The 14,639-nt window shown below is 41.0% G+C and overlaps 1 long non-coding RNA gene across 1 annotated transcript; it reads right to left on the minus strand.

Annotated features, from left to right (window-relative positions):
- Positions 1-5,650: 5,650 nt before the first annotated feature.
- LOC134184814 (uncharacterized) lies at positions 5,651-7,020 on the minus strand. The gene is made up of 2 exons (XR_009970693.1): positions 5,889-7,020; positions 5,651-5,823 (listed from the first exon to the last, which is right to left on the minus strand). It is a non-coding gene; the product is annotated as an uncharacterized LOC134184814 (long non-coding RNA).
- Between the last annotated feature and the right edge of the window lie 7,619 nt (positions 7,021-14,639).

Here is a 14,639-nt window from a genome sequence, read left to right on the forward strand (position 1 = left end):
AATAGCGCTGACAAGTTAGAAGTATTGTTTGAACCCATAGTTGCTGTTGCTCCTAGAGAGGCAGACAGATTGCTAGCCATACCTACGAACATAGCACAAGCAGTCCACACAAGGCAATGTTTGACTTTTTCAATAACAGCAGTCATACATGATGTAACAATACAGGTCTTAGTTGAATCTCTAGTACACGATTGAGCACTCGTTGTGACTGATCGTATAAATGTCCGAGTTCTGGTGTCGTTTCCACACTGAAAACTACATGAACTCCAACTACTCCACGTGCAGTTTAGCGAAAACGCTACAAGAAACAATTAACACTCCATAATGATCACGTGAACTGAAACAGTTTCGATCAGTGCATGGCGTTGAGCTCTAAAGGCTATGGAGTATTGGACCCTTCAAACCTTTGGAGCGTGGTAGAGTTTCTGACGACACATGTGCACACACAAGCTCTACTTTGTCAGTCATTTTGAAATTCATACACACGCACGCACGCACGCACGCACGCACACACACACACACACACGCACACACACGCACACACACACACACACACACACACACACACACACACACACACACACACACACACACACACACACACACATGTATGTCTAGATACAAGGCATCAAGCAATCAGTTCGAATCACTCCCAGCTATGCCTGATTGCCACGTGATCAGTCTAAATGTATCTGGTATGCAATGCTAAAATCATAATAAAACTGTAAATTTGACATACTTTGTTCACATTTAACTTAAACTAAAAATAAATATATTCATTAATTAATTAATACTAAAAGGTTTTGCTCATTAATTTTTAGAAAAACATTTAAAGACATGTCTATAGATATACTCGTCATTAAACCATGCTGTAAAAACATTTTAACAAATTACAAACTTTTATGAGTTACGAATAGAAACTAATGGCTTTTTTTACGAAATGCTGACACACAATACCAATACACACACACACACACACACACACACACACACACACACACACACACACACACACACACACACACGCGCGCGCGCGCGCGCACGCACGCACGCGCGCGCACACACACACACACACACACACACACACACACACACACTATACGCTTGTTTGCAAGCTGCAAACTTTTGAGCTTGAAGCTACACTACTCACTGGCACTCAGTGTCACAGTCGTAGACAGTAAACAACACATTTACTTCATTCCCGCATTCGATTGCTCTACTTCCTCATCGAAAAAAGAAATCACTATGCAAAGCCTGATTGATGTTTGCTTGGCGGTTTCCCACATGCACTTGCTGTTACGACAACACAAGCTGTTGATACTGGCTAGCGGCACGTCCTAAGACAGGCGTGGTAGTTTCCACAGACTTTTGGAACTATGCCTGTAGCATGAATAGAACAAAAATATTGACGTGCAATTTGTCTATTATATACTGTGTATACGTTAGAAAGATAAAGATAGTCACGTGACTTGTTTCTATAATTGATCATGAAAATAAATATTGACGTGGAATTTCTCTAATAGATACTGCCATACGTTAACAGGATAAACAGGAAGCTATTAAGCTTTCCGGGGAGCAAGGAAAACGCGCAAATTGCCAGCTCTCCGCTCGTAAAGCCGCCAGGTAGAAAACCAGGACTGATACCAGAATGTTTGTTCTAGTTGACACTATAGCTACCACGTTTCCTGTTCGGTAAAGCTACGTAGCACACTGACAGCACGATCGACGTTGTGAATACCATTCTATGCTACTATTCACTTTGAAAAAATAGACTTAGGCTTTACCTGTTGAAATGAAGCTGCAGCTGACGATTACCACAAGCAGGATCTGTGTCCGTGCTGAAGTAGACACACAATCGACGTTACCCAACATGGTACTTTCTTGAGCTGTTAATCTTTGAAAGAAAACGAACTGACTCACAGTAAGCTAGAGCTAGGAACAGTCGTTTCAACCAGAGTATGTCTTACAGGCAAAAATATGCACTGAAGATTGGGAAGTTGTAATATAGCTAAGCCAATTGAAGGTAAACGATGGAAGCACGTGTCAGAATAATTAAATATCCCAACCATGTCAAGCAAAGCATTGGAGACGCCTGGTAGTTATCATTGCCAAGTACCAAGGTCAATCTAATTAAGTGACCTAAATTTACTTTGCTAAAAGTCTTCAATCCACTTAACTGCACAAGATTACTAGATATCAACTACACACACACACACACACACACACACACACACACACACACACACACACACACACACACAACAACAACAACAACAACAACTACTACTACTACTACTACAACAAATGAAAAGGAGCACTAACAGTGCTGAACCCTAGGCGAAAGCTGCTCCAGTTGGACCCATTACACCAATTATCTTAAATGGTTTCAGTTGCTGATCCGTTGGTCCTAGAAGATAATTAGATAATAACCATTGCTCGTCTTTGATACGCAAACGTATTATCTTTCTGTTTCCTTTGTAGGAACGGCTTAGATAATTTAATAAACAAAAATGCCAGACCTAACGGTTTCTACACTGTAAGGATACTGAGATCATCGCAAAAGTCCAAAAAACAACGGAGATAATGAAGATGTTCAAACACACTTATGGGGAACAGACAGTAGACTGGCGGACAAGCTCCAACACCCCATATGCGAGATTACATGAGCGCTACACTGTGCCCGTCAACGCACGCTATACATTCCAACGTTGTTTACATGGCCGTTTCCGTCGAGTCGGTATTTCCGTCGAGTCGCTACTTCCGGTGAGACGACTACTATAACCCTCGCTACGCCTAGAGAACAACTGCCTCAAGCTGCCACAGCATATGCGGACACAGATTAACTTTACAACATCAGCGGTACGTCAGTACACTAGTACACTGCAGTTGCAGCGCAGGTTGCTCACCAAAACGTTTAGATCTTATCAGCGAGATTTGCCAAAGCCGCAAACGAGATAGAAGTTTGTTGCCGAGAGGCTACAGCAATTATTACAAACCATGCTCTTAGTTGATTTAATACGTCACGTGAGTAAAAAAGCGGATTAGCTGTTGAACGTTCACGCAATTGTAACTCTATGCATATGCTACCTGTACAACAGACCACAATTCGGACTTAACCAATAGAAATTTAACGTTCCAATTGCCTATTGGTCATCAACCAAACCAAGAGAAATTGGAATAAATTTCAAGACTATCCTGTGTTTGTAAAAAAAGAATTCTATCACCCCTCTCATGGAACAGAGCAAATAACGTTCTTAGCTCTGTTACAGCTCAATCTCCCGACTGCATCCATCATGCATGCCTGACGTGACTGCAGCAATACTTTGCTTTTCAAGCCTTGGTAAGGGCTAAAGGCTTTCAAGAATTGAAAAATCATACACAAGCTTGGCCATTACCAAAACATGTCTGTTAGAAAACCTGCTAGAATGTCTTTTAGTATATACTACCTTGTCGATGTAAGAGAAAACTGATCGAATAAGTCATTCCTTGTGAAGTTATTTTTACTCCAGTCTAGTACCAAACCGCAGACTCCAAGTGTGCATACTGTATGCATGTGGTTGCAGGTAATGATGTCCTATGGTTGATGTAAGTCTAAGGTGATCACATTTATTGCCACCAGCGTAACAGATAGCAGTGGCATCCCTAAGAGGTCAGCAGCAGGGGTAATGAAAACGTACAAGCCATTGTCAATTGTCTAGAAGACCACGCCTACCAATAATGGGAATATTGGAGCCCCTATTGAGCTATCCACCTCTTCTGTCTGAATTTACTACCACAAATTATGGTCAACAATGCTGGTTATGAAACAACTCACATAATGCAGTGTATTCAATTGCTCTATGTTCATACCTTTTCAATCAGCCAACTTCACTGATGTCATTCAAACTACATGGGGTATTAGATACATGCAAGTCAACACACAAACAGACACAGCAAACTCTGCATGGGAGATGGCACCAGGCTTCAGTATGCTAGAATAACAGTGGGCTCCTCGGATCAATATGTCTCTATCTACAGTACTGTATGTACTTGCAGTAACCATGGTTCAAAAAATGTCAACAGCTCTTGTCTGCCAGATGCGACATAAACCACAGCTACCATTCTGGTTACTACTCTAACCTACTGCAGATTTTTTGTGCATGGCTGCATCCAAGGAGGTACAGATAAACCACAAAGCAGCCTGGGGTTCAATACCAGCAAATACAAACCAAGTCTTCTGATATGCAGCTGCAACTACTCCTTAGGCAGTTGTAATAAGAAGATGTGACCCATTCAAATGAACGAGTTCTTAATGATGAGTGGCATTCAGCAATAACCACAAGAGCTGTGCATAGTTGTGGGAGCCAAAACAATAATTACTGACATGTAGTGGTAGTAGCAACTGCATGCTGTTACTATGTATTGGTTTCAGCTGCTTTATTAGCAAACACAACAGGAAATACTAATAAATCAGTCTGTAAAGCAGTTGGACACACTGATCAAAAGTTAATCTCTCTACAAAATGTAGGCATTGTTGTGTCTGTGTCTGTGTCTGTGTCTGTGTCTGTGTGTGTGTGTGTGTGTGTGTGTGTGTGTGTGTGTGCGCGCACGCGCGTATGTGTGTGTGTGTGTGTGTGTGTGTGTGTGTGTGTGTGTGTGTGTGTGTGTGTGTGTGTGTAACCCTAAAAATGCCGAAACTGCTAGCTAAATTCACACAAAATACTCTTCACAGTAGACCAAGTTTGACTTGTTAACTTGTTAAGAGCAACAGTGTAATCAATTCTTAACTACATGGATAAATGTGTGTGTGGTAGCATGCAAGCATCAAAGTAAAAGATTACAATTTGAATACCAAAGGTACAAATATCTACAGAATTATATAAATGCAGTAGTAGGAGACAGAACTGAAGTATCCTATATCCGGGATGTTGCCCTGATAAAGAGTATATACTGTGATATGCTGGGAGCGAGACAACTGAGAGAAAACGAGATCAACATTCTAAGTAACTGGCTGCAAGACTTTCGTCGAGGATTACATCAGGGTTATATTTTTAATGTGTGTGTGTGTGTGTGTGTGTGTGTGTGTGTGTGTGTGTGTGTGTGTGTGCATGTGTGCGTGTGCGTGTGTTGCCTAGCTTTTATCGAAAGATTAGAATGACCTTATGCATGACCGGCATCAGCAGGCTAGCTGTTTCGCTATTAGTCTTCTAGTACAGCGGACATAGAAATGTCAACTCTGTGGCAATGATATAGATTGTGACTAGTCAATCAACCACCTTGGGATGGTGTTGAATCAGGTTGGTGGTTGTGAAGGTGTGATAGTGGATAAAATCAGAAGATTTTAAGCAGTAAATGCTGCAGTTGTCAATTTGGAAAAAACTTGTCCATCTAATTTGACATAAACTACTACCCAGGACATCAATTGGCTCCTCTTCTACTCTATGAGAATCACGGGAGGAACCTAGACAGAGTGACAACTATGATCAGGCTTTCAGAGAGCAATAGACCAAGGAAAGAGACTTGGAGAAAATACCAGTTTACTGAGGAATCTTAAAGAGTGAGAAGAAACAGGCCATGTATTCTATGTAACAAAAGAAGGGATAAATCTTCGGTTAGTAAGAGCTACTAAAGCTGCTACTAAGTAATAGAATACTCCAACTACACCATTGTATATCTTGTTGGTTTCTTTTATAGCCACATATACACTTATCCATACCACAAGGCAATCAAATGGGAGTCAAAATACAATATCAGTGAAGTAAATGTTTAGTACCATTCACCACGCTTTAGTTCTTCATCGACTTCTCTTTTCAGGTCTGGATAAAGATCCAGAACTTCATCAACCTGAAATATGACACTAATAAGTGATAGAGGTCAAATATATTTAGCAAGAAAACATGCAAACATACCGTCATGTCTTCATAAGACTTCTGACTCTGAATCTTCAGTAATTCAGCTTCTAGTTTCTTCACTTGCTTCTTCGATTCAGCGACTTCAGCTTGCACCAATGCATTCTACAAAAATTGAATATTTTAAAGTAATACAGTCATTTCAGCACTATTAGGCTAAAACGACCACAAGAGGTACATATCTTCAGCAACAAGTGCAATTGAAACTGAGATATATTGATGGCAATTTTGTAAGAGAGGTTTTGCTTACCTTCTACGAGTATTGGCAATAATAAAACCAACTCAAATAGCAATAAACCGTTTGCTGACACAAGTACATGTGAACACACATCCCACTACTACTAGCATTTCTGGATTCATGCAAAGCCAATTTAGGCTACTAATAGATGTGACTAAATTTCAGTACATACAGTAGAACCTCGCTAACCCAAACAGTCCTTTGCCAAACCCTGTTCAGATTAGTGAAGTTGTTCGGATTACCAAAACTGCCAAACACGTAGCCTTGGAGGTCTAGACCTTGCCCGTGACACCCAGACCACTAGCGCATTTACATATGCCTCTACACATATCAATGTTTGAGGCAAACGACATTGCTGCAATGTACTTCTAAATAATGTGACAGTCACAATTTAAAATAGTCCCACTACTGTTAGCATTTGCTAAAAACTAGATAACTGCAACCAGATAACTGCAACCAGATAACCGCAACCCGAATCAGGCTGACCAATAGGATCGGGTATGCAAGGCCCAAGGATTCAGATTAGCGAGGATTTGGACTAGTGAGGGTTGACTATACAATCAACACAGTTACTTCCATTGTAATTTACCCCACTGTGTTACAACGTGTAGTGAAAAGAAGGTTTGGAGCATAAATTCAACGATAGGTAAGACGCAACAGAAGACGAGTTTTGTTTTCGTAGGAGAGAGATGGAAGCGGACGCGCTTTGATGCTGTCACCGCCATGGCGCCTCACTTTGTGAATTTCGTCCCAGGAAACGAGACGACCAGCTACCCTGTTTCGATCAGCATAGGATGCAGTGTATCTTAGTTGATTGCTAACAGCAGTTTGCGTTGGTCTCGTGATTTCTTTTGCACAGAAGAGGATGAAACGGGCGAAAATGGCTGATCTTGAAACGCACAGTGTGCGGTAAGTACATTCACTACGAAGTACGGGCGCTTTCGTATGAATCTTTAGGCCTTCAGGGTACGTTGATTGTTTTGACGGCAATTTAATGTCATCTAGGATACAGGCAAGACGATTCATGTCTAGATGGTTTTGCGTCTTGCTAGTCGGGAGCCAACTTTTGAACCTGCTGTGCATTTAGCTCCACCACTAGAAGGCAATTTGTTTCTCTCATGCTATTGCATTGATGTTTTTCTTTTCACTTTGCAAGAGCAGCACCAAAACGTTGCTTGTGAGGGTGTCTATCGGTTGCATGAAATACTAGTTTCGTCGATCAGGTCAGCTCTTGTGACAAACAGTAGGAGGGGCTGATGGTAGTATGCGGGACTTAGGCTTTTGAGCTTTGCCAGATGCTTACCCGTACTCATTGTTCCGTGTATTTCAGTCAGCAAACGTTGTACAAGCAGTCTGACAAGTTGTACAACGTTGCACAAGCACATTTACTCTATCGTACCTGTAGCTAAACGTTGTTACTTCGGGAAGGAAACATCGAACACCTAAAGAGGTCCTTGTCGTGAAATCTTGCCATAGCAATGCAAGTAACCCAGTGTAAGTATTTACATTCGATAACAGCTATAAAGTCAAGACAACCGATCGTTTTCGCTGATGTTTGCACTTTGGGATTATCCGGGTACTTTTAAAAGATAGAATATGGGGTTGTTCCGTGCACTGAAATGCTGGCACAACTACTATACAACTCAAGCAGTACATACACTGTTTACAGTTCCTAAAGTCACTCAAATTGATGGCATTAAAAAGAGTACTTGAAATTAAGAAGATGACTGCATGCAAGAGATTTTGTTACTGTACTTGTTCAAGTAATACAGTTCCTCTGTTTCATATGATTCACTTCAGCCTTGACTAAGGCAAGGTCTCCTACATTTCAGTCCCTGAACATTCCTACTCCTTAGTGCTCAGTCTGATGAGAAATATGCTGCACTTCAAGCCTGTAGATATGATCTGTTTTATCTCTGCTTCTCTGACATCTTAGACCAAGTTTCTACCACAATTAACAAGCTGGATCAACTGCCTTAGTTAGCCTTCAGACCACCTGTCATTGATTTCATTGGGATTCCTCTTGTTACTTCTGCAACCAGAGACAAGACTGGTTCCCTAAGGGGTCTATTCAAACAGTGAATGGTATGGTCTGCAGCTGCCAATGTAATCTTGTTTACAAGTATAGTACAATGTAACTAAGAGAGTTAAGTTTCAATTGGCTCCTAATGACATCTCCTAGCTAATTCTTGTGGTAATGTTGTGTATAGTTTGCAACCACAGTCTCTCTGCCAATGCATGTGGTTTAGTAGCCACGAATGTCCTTCCACTCTCCAATCTGCATACTCTAATCCTGTAATGCGCCTAGTATTTCAGCAACCATGAACATACACAGTGGAATTGAAACTGGCTGTAAACAGACCTCAAGTTTCGGCATAAAACTAACACACTAACATTCCCCCAAAGAGCACAAAATGTGGTACTGTATACACGACAGTCCCATACTCAAATAGTTTTGCTAAAAGGTTGCCATGATTATCAAGATGAAATAACTAAAAAGTAAACCAAAATGAATAACTGAAATTTGGAGTGCTTTCTTGGGTCATTCATAATTTTCACCATTAATAAGAAGTGTACAAATCATTAGCACCATGGGGGAGGGGGGAGGTCAAGAGAAGTAACTTACTCTGTTGTAAATGGCAGTGCAGGATCTAGAGTAATAAAAATTAACATACTATGGTAAAAGTCATCCAGTAAGGAAATAATATAAAATAAATATATTATGACAACAGTCCCCAGAGACGAATAAAGAAAGTCTATAAAATGTTGCTCTTATAACCTGTTCATATGAGCACTTGCAACACAGTCAGTATCAGTCAGTTTGCTTTTGGAAGAAAGTGTAAAAACAAGTCAAGCCAATCCGAGCCGATCTGCGCTAGAGTGGCCCACCTTAAACTGCCATGCCAGTATGGTCTGGCTTGGCTTGGCACGGCTCACGCTCTTTGTGTGAACGGTGACCAAACCAAACTGAAGCCTTGCATTACCAGACCCTTTCCTGACCACGAAACCCCTCCAAACACTCGTGAGACTGATGATATCAACTTCTATATAACAAGCAAGACTGCCTGGAAAGCCTCAGCTATTCAGCAATAGAATGCTGTATACATGAGAACAATAGGAGACGAGCTGCTTGCCGGTTTTCAAAGAAAATAGCAATATCCACTTCAGTAACGTGTGCACTTTGAGACTTGCCTACTAACAGGGCTACAACTTACATTTCTCAGGTAGCAGTGTGAATAGGTCTGCTTTGCTGCTCTAGCTCAGGTTAGCGCGGTTCAACTCAGCTCGGCGCGGTTCAACTCAGCTCAGCTATGAACCAGAGCTTGTGTCAACGAGCTATAAAGCTGCATCAATCAAGTCATATTTCAAACAGCAAAAGCATGTGGAGATATAAGCAGATGCTACATTGCTACATGATGGCTAGTTGTAGAATGTGGCTTGTTTGTGAATGCTGATACTCCAGACACTCCACACATTGAGATCTGCAGGTGATCAAAAGACTCAGAAACTATATCTATTAAACACACAATAATTATTTATTGGTTGATATGCAGTCCACCTCAGCTGCAACTACAGCAGCAAGATTAGACATCCAGCATAAACTTGCTGAATGCAGTACTGCACAGCAGTTCATCTTAGACTAAGCTTATCTCTGCCTGAGTTTCAAATGACAACTAGCATCACCTATAACATACTGCACTTTCAACAAATTATTGTGTATGCCTTTGGAGGGCCCAGAAGCAAAAAAGTGTAAGATTTGTAAGCTTTTGATAATCATAAAAATTGTAACTGGTCCCTTACAAGGCTATAAAGTTCACATGTGCTGGTTCCTAAATGCTGTTAACATGGTCCCTGGTACTGCCTCTTCGTCTGAAAATTGCCACTGTTTTGGATATGAATTGATACAATTTTTTAAAACAGTGACTTTGCATGCCTACAATAACAACTCTGTCTGAGTATGCCTACACAGGTGTACCATGACCATCATTTGGTCACCAGCTTTTTTACAGCCTTATACCCCATTCACACGAGCACAGCTCCAAACTGAGCCGATCCAAGCCAGCCGAGTTTTAGTAGGCATGTCTCTTGGTGTGCACGCTAGATACAGACGTCGTCAAGGAACAAGCTGTCTGCGCTTACTTCTCGCTGGCACTAGAACAGTCTGCGGAATATCGAGAAGAAGTACCGAGCATAGACGTCAACGTCGTCTTCGTTTTGACAGGCACTACACAACCGAACCAAACCAAACCGTTCTGGCATGGCAACTTGAGGTGGGCCAACTCAGCATGGTTCGGTTCAGTTCGGCCGGCATTCAAACGACCAAGTGAAACCGAGCCAAACTGTGCCATACCATGCTGGCACAGTTACAAATGCTCGTGTGAATGGGGTATTAGATTGCCAACCCAAACTGCAAACATGCCTTAGGGTCTGGGTTGGGCAACTATAGACAACAGTTTGGCCGTCAAAATAACCTAAATAGAAAGGAATGACAATAAAATAGAGATCAACAGCTGCAACTTCACTCAGAGTGCCTTTCAACAATTTAATTAAATTAACAATTCAAACAGCTATGTGCAAACAATAAATCATCCAAATTAGCTGGAAATACGTTGGGTTAAGCTGGCACTGTAACAATTTGTACAAACTGTGCTCCTAGTTATGTAAACTAGACAGTCCCTAACTGCAGTAGGAAATTTTAGTGACCTGTTGCCCGAGCAGAAGAGGGTGATTCTAAGCCATGTGCACCCCTTAAAGATAAAATCTTCAAACATTATGATAGCAACTACATTTTGACCTGTATAAATCATGCACCATTAAGACATTAATGTATCTGATAACAAAAGACCAACTACATGCAAACCTAGCTGTTTTGGTCAGTGCTCTTCCCAGAAATCTTAAAAGGCAGAGCAGAATACTCCGTGAAGTGGGCGTTACCCAATGGCATGCCCAATAGCAGTTACAACTATATTTTACAGATCACTGAGGCTCAACTGTGTCAAGCTCTAGAAATTTCATCGTCCTTGCCCGACAGTGTGCTGGTTGCTTCTCTAGAGACAGCTGATTCATGGCACAAGCGTCTTTCATGCTCTAGTTGACTTTGGCAAATGATCGTTTTACATGGAATATTAATCTAAATAGCTTTCCCTAGTGCACATCTTTTAGTGTCTTTCGACAAGGAGAGCACAGCAATGACTGTCTCTTCTGCCTCACTACAAAAGCCATGGGAAATCATTTAGCCACTGGCGATCTACTCCAGTGCTTCATCAGTTGCTGCTTGTTTTCTTTCAACAATGCAGGTGTTCTTATCTTCGACAGTGTTGCACGTAAAGAAAGACTCAATAGTTCTCTGCGACGCCGACATGACACGTGCATTTCGCTGACATGTACAGTATAGTGTATGTATACCTACCAACTTGCACGTGAACACCAATTAGGAAAGCATGGTTAAGGGCAACACCAGTTGGAAAAGCATGACTAAGGAAGGGCCGCATTGTGGGTGTAAGTGCTAATTAGTGTTCAGCACAATTAGATGCCACCCGTCTCTTAGTTAATGAATTAAATAAGCTTACTTTGAGATCCACAAGTCTTGGCATCTGGATGATCTACTTTACCTAAAAGCTTAATTGCTTAGAATAAGGCAGAGCGGCCCACTCTGCCAAAAGATCCTGCGGAGTACACTGCTTTTGGTAGGTATATGTATACTTGATATTGTTTAATATTTGGAGATCATAGCATCCTTTCCCACATTTAGTCATTTTCAATAGAACAACTTGCATTTCTTGTTCTTGTTGACAGATGTATAGATGGGTCTTAACATATATATTATATTAATTGAGGTCTTGTTTAATAAGGGCACGTTCAATTTGCCAGTTTTAAAACTGAAACAAAAGAGAGAAAGCATAACTTGTATTCAATTTGCTAAAATTCGAGTTCTGGAACTGCTTGAATGATTCCTATAGTTCAAACTATAGCCCTGGAACTGTTGAAACTGTTGAAACTGTGACAATAACCACGTCCTATTTTTGGTTTGATTATCCAGACATTTACAAGTAAATGGTGTGAGATCATACACCGGAAGCTACAATCGACATGCTGCTTACTTCAAGCAAGGTTTTCAGTCAACATTGAAGACCTTCAGGAGTTCCTACTGGGCCTAGTATCACAATGGAACAGTCATCAACGTCTCCTGAATCTAGCGTTAGTCCAGATCTCACAGCATCAGCTCCATCGTCTTGTGAGGTAGCTAGAAGAGACTGAATTGCAGCAATGATAACCACTCTGTCAGAGATTGCTGCCATTACGTTGACTCTTCATATGCTCTTACATTCTACAGTTTCGAAAGCAGAATTAGCGTTCAATTTATTGTCTAATTTCTCTGGTTCCAATAGTTTTAACATGCCCCCAGTTCCATTTCGAGAACTGCACACGCTCAAATGTCACATACTGATTATTTCTTCGAATAGTGGCCACCCTCGTTTAGAAGCCGCAGCTGAAGAGACTTGCTGAAAATAGAGGTCACCCCTCAAATTGAGGTCGCAATAGTCTGCAAAGTTATTGGCAACTCCCATATCACATGCTTTTGATGCTTCCGCATCAATCTCATCCTATTATGAGCACAGGTCTATCAATTATAACATAATAGTTGTAGTTTTTACAGCTAAATCTGCCGTGGTTGGCAACTTTAAAAGTGTCCAGTTATGTCAACAGAAAGAAATGTGACGTTAATGTACCAACGTGTCACAGGGTGAAGTAGAGATTTAAACTAGAGGCCCCCAGTTCTGTAACCTTGTTAAAAATAGAGGCAGCGGTCACTATGCCAAGAAATACGGTAATCAAAATTTTTTCAGACGGTAGCTCAAGTGAAAGGTAAAAAATCCGAGCAATAAGAGATTTAGTTGGTGCTAGTTGGTATGGCCTCAGTCAGAAGCTCAGGTAATAGTGCAACTAAACAAGAAGTATATTAGGTCAACTCTGACAACTTAAAGCATTCAGTTACTCACATGCCATGCAAAATGGTCACACTGATGACCAAATTGGCTTCATTGTGACACCAAAAGGCTACAGGCTACCTATGTGTTGCCACACACTCTGTTGCTAGTACCATAACAACACCCACTAAACAAAGCAGAGTTGCCACTCCATAAACCAATGTACAGTAGTCTACATTTTCCAGTCACATACAAGCCTCCAATATCAACTGAAAAAGAGCAAGAAAACAAATTACTCTAAATGAAGTATCAATTTTGAAGCCACTTTGATTCTGTAAGTTTCTTAACTAGCCAACCAATTTCCAACCTTAACTGCTTCCTAATTTTTGTTGAAATCAGGTTGCTATTAATAATAATTTGTTGCAATGAGAAAATTTTCTATGCCTTTTCCTTTTAGTCCCACTGGAGTACATCTGTTAAACCTCAATCTCTTTGTTGGCCTTCTCACATAAGACAGCAAACTCATGATTGGCCTCATTGCAAAGGTCTGGAAAACAGAATTGCTCTTCAGCCATGCTATCAGTAACATGCTTCATCGGACTTATGCTTAAAAGTGCAGGGTCACGATCAGACATGCACACTTGAGCCAATCTCAAGTGAGGTAGCTTTTGTGTTGTAGCTATTGTATGAAACATATGTTCAAATGTCCTGGCCAGAAAATCAGTTTTGATCGCCGGTAAGCTCTTCAAATGTTGTTCATATGTTGCGCATGCGCAAAGGCCAATAAACAAAACTACTGCAAAACTGGCTATTTAGGTATAGATTGACGGGCACAGCAGCAGCATAAGCTGTAAACAATACAATTTTTGGTGCTCACTGTGAAAGAGTGCCCTTGGTTACTCTGAGAGAAAGACGTGACTACGGCAGATGCAACATACAGGAATGTGACGTGTGCTCTCTGTTCACGTGCCGAGCGTAAGGAACTCCAGTCTGGCTCGAAGTGCAAGGGTGCTTGTCAAATTTACCGAAACTGCAGTGTAGCAACCTCAGTTTGAGGCTTTAGAAGAGAACTACGTCTAAAAAGCCTAGAATTTAGTTACCAGAGTCACGATCTAATGCAACCTTGTACTGCAACGTCTTGATCGTTCCAATCAGGCTATAGAGAGACTTCAGTCAGCTTTGCCTTCAGGGTAAATTAGAGCGTCTAAATCCTCGTGGTTACTGAGAATTTGAAAAAGTGCACCCTTTTCAAAGGGATACAGTGTGCACATCCTACCGTAACCCTGTACCTTTAAAAAACCTTACGTTAATAATATGTACCAGTGGTGCATGCATAGGAGCTGTGCCCTCGCAATTCCATCATTCCTACTGTGAGTAGCTAACTTAATTAAAGCTGTCTTCAGCATAGCAATCTGTCTCCACCATAGCAATCTAGCAAAGCATGCTTCAAAATTAAATTGCTTCCAAGAAATATAATTTTAAAATTTTGATAGTAAATATACTGATACTGCCAAAATCGATGCCGCCTAAAAGCATGCATTAGGAGATAGCACATCTTTGGTTTTCATTGAAGGCCTGAGGATA

The sequence above is a fragment of the Corticium candelabrum genome, chromosome 9, assembly GCF_963422355.1.
Source record: "Corticium candelabrum chromosome 9, ooCorCand1.1, whole genome shotgun sequence".
In the NCBI taxonomy this organism is placed as follows: Eukaryota; Metazoa; Porifera; class Homoscleromorpha; order Homosclerophorida; family Plakinidae; genus Corticium; species Corticium candelabrum.